This window comes from Oxyura jamaicensis, chromosome 4 (genome assembly GCF_011077185.1).
Source record: "Oxyura jamaicensis isolate SHBP4307 breed ruddy duck chromosome 4, BPBGC_Ojam_1.0, whole genome shotgun sequence".
Lineage (NCBI taxonomy): Eukaryota > Metazoa > Chordata > Aves > Anseriformes > Anatidae > Oxyura > Oxyura jamaicensis.
In genome coordinates, this window is record NC_048896.1 from 6,377,322 (window position 1) to 6,384,082 (window position 6,761).

General features: G+C 47.8%; 1 long non-coding RNA gene across 1 annotated transcript; it reads right to left on the reverse strand.

Annotated features, from left to right (window-relative positions):
* Positions 1 to 37: 37 nt before the first annotated feature.
* On the reverse strand, positions 38 to 2,497 carry LOC118166492. Its single transcript, XR_004750529.1, has 2 exons — positions 2,276 to 2,497; positions 38 to 1,495 (listed from the first exon to the last, which is right to left on the reverse strand). It is a non-coding gene; the product is annotated as an uncharacterized LOC118166492 (long non-coding RNA).
* Between the last annotated feature and the right edge of the window lie 4,264 nt (positions 2,498 to 6,761).

Below are 6,761 nucleotides of genomic sequence, written 5' to 3' on the forward strand. Positions count from 1 at the left end.
CTTGGCTGCAGCTGGAGGAAGGAGCCGCAGGAGCTCCCTCTGCCCCAGACAGCTCTCCCAGCACCCAGAGCTGGAGGAAGGCACTGCCTGGAGAGGAGCCAGAGCATCGCTCAGTGCTCCAGCGTGGAGACAGAGGTCTGTAACTCTGCGGCACAGTGTACAGTCTCCTGCCAAAAGCCCAATTGCACCATCTGCCAAATTAATATTTCCTATTTTTAATATCTCATTTAAAGGGAAGCATTAAAGGGAGAGAGGAGAGAAAAATAGAAGGCCACCTTACTGATTAGATTTCTAAGCTCTGTAAGGAATTGCACCAGACATCGGGGCTGCTTCTTTCTTGTTCTCCTGAGATCAGTCCGCTCTCCAGAGGTGTGCAGGACTGCTGGGTTGAATGCAGGGAAATGCACCACTGCACACCATGCTGCTGCTGCCACTACCACTTAGCAAGGAGTGGAGAGCAGGGAGGCTGGAGAAGATGAATCAACATGGTTCATTTCTTTGTGATGAGCTCTTTCCCCATCCTATTTCCAGCCTGGAATCAGCCCCTGCCACCTTGTTTCTCCTGGAAGGCATGTAGTACAGCAGTAAGGATTTGCATCCTGAAAGTGAAAGAGAAAGGGGTGAAAGCAGAGGAGAGAGGGAAAATCACCCCCCACAAACAGCAATGAAGCGCAGTTGCAGTGCTTGGGGAAGGAGGCAGCCCATGGATCCGGCAGCAGCGGTTGATGCTGAATTAGCATGGGACTGTGAGCAAGAGGCAGATGCTGTGAGCTGCAGCCACGCCGTAGGGACTGCTGCTGGCTGAGGAGCTGGGCAGGGCTCTCTGGCCCCTGGCCAGCTGCAAGGTCCCCTTCCAAAAATGGCACCTCCCGAGGCTCATCCAAACAGCTCTTGGGCTGAACAGTGGCCACGGCTGCTGATGCTAATGGAATTAAACATTAATATGCTAAACAGAACGAAGACAGAGGGGCTTGGATTTGTCTAGGTAGCAGACATGTCTGAGGTTAATGCCTGCCAATTCTTATTTGCTCTGCAATGTCAAAATCCATGTCCTTATCAGCCATCCCATTAGTCCCCTGAGGCTAGTAGCCCATTAGTCCTGTCCTGGCCCTTGCCAGCACTTAGTGCTTTCAAAGAGCCTTGCTCCTGCCGCAGGGCAGAGCGATACAACCGTCCTGGTTCCCACCTGGCATCCCCCCCGGTCTGTGCTGGGATCAGCTGGGCTTCCTGAGGTGGTGTGGGCATTAGGAAGCTGGCCTGCAGCAGGGAGCTAAGGGAGGCCTTAGCTAAGGAGCTAAGGCCTTTACCTCTGCCACCCTGCTCTGGTGGTGAGTGTGGTTATCCCAACAGGTTCTTTGCACTCGGAAAGGCGAGATGGGCCTCCTGCCCTTCCTCTTCCTCCCTCCGCTTCCCTGTGCTCTCCTCAGCTCTTTCATCCTCCAGAACATTTTGGGCCTGCTCTGATTCTCTCATCGTTGACTTTATGTTATGAGTTCTATGGGAGAGGAAACTTGTCTTCTGTTTGCCTATAAAACACCACTCCATACATAATTAATATTAATAATTAGTGGGTGTCACTATTAGAGACAAAAGATTACCAAAGCATAGCAGACTGCTAGTCCATTAAGCACAGCATCTGTTGCACGTACAGCAGAGACCCAGCAAGGGACCTCGAGCCATGGCTCCAGCTGACCGAGTGGCAGCTGTGGCAGCTCAGAGCTCTGTGCCTGGGGCACTTTGCACCAGTGAGAAGTTTTGCTGGCAAGGTTCCCCTCGGCCCGGCCAGGATTTCAGCTTTCCCAGCAGCAAACCCTGTTTCTCTCCTCTACAAAGCACCCTGGAGATGCCTGAACATTTGCCACATGAAGCTGAGGGTCAGACTCCCAGGCAGACCAGCTGAGACCCAAGTTACAAGACTCAAGCCTCTTTCTACTACTCCCCAACATGAAACAGCAGCCTGTATAACCACACTTACCACTATAAACAGGGATTTGCTGTCAACACATAGTGCGGCACTCTGCTAGTGAGACCTGTATCATCATCCCCACCTTGCAGATGGGGACGCTGGGGCGTGAAGGACATACAGGGAGTCAAGCAAAGGTACTGGACCAAGGTCAGTCAGCAAGCTGGGAGCATAACTCAGCTTTTCTGCAGCACTCCTATTTCGAGGCTTTAAATTAATCCTAATATAAGATTAAAAGAGTGGAGAGTGCCTTCTTCACCTTCCCCCAAGAGGGCAGTTACTCACTTTTGTAGTTTTCTTACATTTACATACTAGGCCACAGCAGAGAAATAAATTTTCTCTTCCTGCAAGCATCACAGTAAACAGTCCAAGCTCAGTTTGGAGCCACGTGTTCAGTGTGGATAACTTCCCAAAGAAAGATTGCTGCAGACATCAGGATGTAGAGAGGAAATTTCCCTCAGACTGTTTCTTCTACCTCTGGAGTAAATATTTCCCCAGAAGTTCCCCCCTTCACAGGCAAGATCCTTCCATTTATTTCTATTCCCAGACTTCAGATTTAGCAGAGCACTGAAGCAGGTACTTACCTTTAATCAAGCACATTAGTCGCCCCATTGAAGTCAATGGGACTTCTCAGGTGCTTAAAGTTAAGAATGTGTTCAGTGTGCTGCTAAGCCAAGGAAAGTGGTGGTTGATGAAGACAGAGAAAAAGCAGCCAACAAATGAACCAGAACCATCTGCAAATGACTCCCAACTGGGCAGGCTCCCTTGTATCTCCTTACACTGTTTTGCCTGCTGAAGAATTTTTCATTATGAATACAGAGCTCCTGCTGCTGCTACGGCTTTTAAATGGTGCTTGGCAATGCTAGAACCTGGGGGTACACCGCAGTTCCAGCCAGGGCCTCCAACTCACTGCTGGGGCACTTCCAGCCCTGGTGCAGTGGCTGCAGCAGGAGGGAGGTCAAAGCACGGCCCTGCCTTGACCTGGCTGGGAAATAATCCCATAGCTGCTGCAGGTGTTACAAGAGGAAAGCAATGATGGAAACACTCCTGCTGGAGTTACACTAGCCCAAAACTGCTTCCAAACCTGCAGGTGATGGTCTCCAGTAGTACTGCTATTTACACCACAGGGCAAACACCATGCAGTGTTGCATCCCACAACATTATCCCATGTTTGCTCATCCCTGGTAGAGTTGTAGCCCAAATGAGGGAACCTTGAGAAACACTTCCCACACAGCATTTTCTGAAAAATCCTTCCCAATCCACCATATGTGCTCAATTGAGTAGATTCCTCCATACTTGCTAAAAATAAGTCAACAATTCAGGACCAATGTGTGGTCAGTGGGATTTGCTAGGCAGAATGTTAACTGGAGTTAAAATTCATGTTTTGGAGACAGCTGCAGGAAGATGGTTGTGGACATCTGATATTGTGGCTTTGCAATAGGGGATGAGCTTGCCCAGTGCCAGTGCTGTGCCTTGCTCAGGTACCCATAACCCTTAGAATGAGCACCTGCTCTAAACGGTTCTTCCTAAAAGCTCAAAATTCATGTTTTACAAATAAGCCCTTAAAAATTCACCGTTTTCTGCCAGTAAAGTACTATAAAATATTCACAACATTCAAAATGGATCTAGATGCAAAATAATTCTTTCTTTTTTCAGGTGATAAGTTGCAGAAGACATTACCCCAGCTCCAGTTCTGGGAGGCACAGTTGTTCAGAGTGGCTTGTATATGTTCTCTATTGCTTTTTAAAGACATTATAGGTGGCAGATTGATTTTTATTAATTATTTCTATTGCAGCAACACCTAAGGCTGATCTGATGTTGCTCTTATATTGTGTAGGAGTAGCAAATAATGAGATTATCAGATTGTGTACTGCCTCTGAAAGTGCCTTGTTTGGGACTTGTATCATTTGTTGCAATGTACCCTGTAAACAGTATTTATCAGAGCAACACAAGAAGAATCCATAATATTCATCTGGCTATTGCCACCTCCATGGTAAAATTATGATGGCAGTTCAGGAAGACAGTTGAAAAAGTTTCAGTGTACTCTGCATAAGGATTGCATGTAATGACCACCACAGACAGTAAAAAATAGCTATCAGTCTGCTTCAGAATTCTTCCTTGATTGGAGCCATAATTTAAGGGCACGCCCTGGCTTTGTGAGCGGCTGTCCCCACGGCTGGCTGGAGGCAGCCTGCTCCGGGAGCTATCCTGCTTCAGCACCAAGTCATCCATCACGGCTCCCAGGGCCAGTGGGGATGGCAAGAGCAAAGGTGACTGCACCAAACCATGACTCCAGACACATCAAACAGCTGGGAAGCAACAGGCCCAGTATCATCTTCAATTGCTTTAGCCAGATACTTGCCCTTATTATCACAGGTGCACACGTGCCTGATGAGAGATCTGCTCAAGAATAGGATGCACTATGCACAAAGGGAGAGAACTGCTGACAGGAAGAATGTAGCTTACTATTTAAATCCCACTTTAAAAAAAAATGTCTTTTTTAATAAAATTTTCTTAGAAGAGTCTCTCTTGTGTACACAAAGCCATGGGGAAATTTCCCAACGGGTACAGAGGAGATTACAAGATACAGCTTAGGCTGGAACATCAGGGGGTGGATGCTTTGAACTCAGGGGGTTTCTAAAAGCACAGGGGAAATTCTTCCAGAGTCGGAGTATTTCACAGTGTTTTAATAGGGGACAAATTACTCTTTTTTTTTCTGCCCTCTGCAGATCTGCCCAAAGAATCACAAACATTTTTCCTCCTTCAAATCATTCTCTGGTGAGAGTGATAACAATACACCCCTGATAGTCTAACACCACCAGTAGATCTCAAAGCACTTGATAAAGTTGCACAGTTTCATGAGAGCTATTTTTCAGGGGCAGAGAGAGGTGAAGTGACTTCACTAAAGAGCTAACCTAAGTAGTTGAATCAAAAAAGACCTTATTATAGTAACACAAAAGCGTCGTTTGAGATACTACGATTTGACATCATCCCAAAAAATATAATGATTTAGGGCATGACTCCATAGCCATTAACGTTTGTGTAAGGCTTTCCATTGACATTGGTGGAAGCTGGGTCTGCCTTTTAAAAGCTATCCCTTCATCCACTCAGACAAGCGTGTTTTTTTTTTTTTTTCATTCCCATTTGCAGCTGATGTTCTCTAGGCTGTTTTCTGGAAAGCAACAACTTTTCCATTTTCACATAGAGCAACGTTATTTCCATGGTACGCCAGTCTGCTTGGGATGTCATGGCATGGCTCACAGCAAACACTAACATGACATGACAGGCAGATGCAACTTGCTGAGCTCTGCCTTGGCAGGACAAGCCCGGGAAGAAGTTTAAAACTGCTTTTTCCAAGGAAACATGATGGAGAGGGAAGGGAGTGCCAAAATCCTCCTTTCTGCTTCCGGAAGCAGAGACCCCAGTGTTACAGCCCGGTGCCACTGAGGGCATGGGACCACTGAGGTGCCACCGTCACTAAGAGACAACAGGGATGGCAAGGGCACCTTCGGCCATCTGTGGTGACCCTAGTGTCCCAAGCAGGGGTGACGTGTGTCTCTGCAAGACTGCCCAGCTTGCAGTCACACCACTGAGCTGTGTGCAAGCTCAGTTTTGCCTCTCAAAACACCCAGGAGACATCATTTAACAGAGGGACAAAAAGAATAGATCATGTAGCCTACCCAGACTGTAATACCTTGGAGTTAAGCCAAGGCACTAAGGCACACATGCAAGTAGCAGAAAGAAGAAAATGTCCTGTCTTTGATGGTGCAGGGCAGCTTTGGGATGTCCGGAAGAGGGAACTCATCACCCAGCTGGGCTAAGCTGGCAGGAGGATCTGCACCACATCCCCAGGTACCCATCTGGAGGCTCAATCACAGCAGGAGCTCAGGGCCTCCTTGCCTCCCTGTGCTGCTAGGTGAGGAGCAGGATCTGGCCAGCCCTGGGCAGGTACGAGCAGCCCTCGTTGTGCACTTGTGGGGACAGACCTGCTGCTGTATTCTGGCAAGGGGCTGCTTCAGCAAAGTGCTGCAGCCCAGACCTTGACTCTGATGGTGCAGCAGCCACCAGGAATATTCCTTCCCAGCTCCGTCACTTCCTTGTCCTCCTGGGGGTGATTCCTTGCTGCACTGAGCCAAGCCTGGAAAACTTCCAGCAAAAGCAAGCATTGCATCAGGAATGAAACAGCACAGTGCAGCTTTGGACTAGAGCCTGCTTTTGCAAGGTGTTGTATTCCAGCCACACACCAGACACCGACATTTGTTGGATGGGGTGAGTCTTTATGATGACCCCAGAGCCTGCATTAATTCATTTACCGTGATCCAACGACTGGAAGATATCCCTTTAGCTTCAATAGGATATTGGCTCAAGCCCACATACATCAAATCTATATCTGCAACATCCAAGCTGTCCCCATCTGTTACCCTGACTGTGAAGTTTACAGATGAAAAGCACAAAAAGTTATAAAATGCAATGTGCAAGCCCTGATCTTGTGCAGACATATGAGGCATGCTTAACTTCTCACACAGAGTGTAATCTCAGATGTCCCCGTGGACAACCAATGACGCAGAGACATCGGCACACATACCAGGCTTTCTGCACGCATTGCTCAGCTGGCTTCAGAGCGCAAGCATAATTAAGGTCAGCTCACACCTTGCCAAGCCCCAAACATGTACTTCCAGGAGCTTCAAGCAGGTTGAGGCAATTAATATCAATAGCTAATAATGTCCACTAATATCCACTCTGTAGCCATAGAATGAAATTGCAGAAGCTCAAGGAGGCTCCCAGCTCTGCCTAGCAA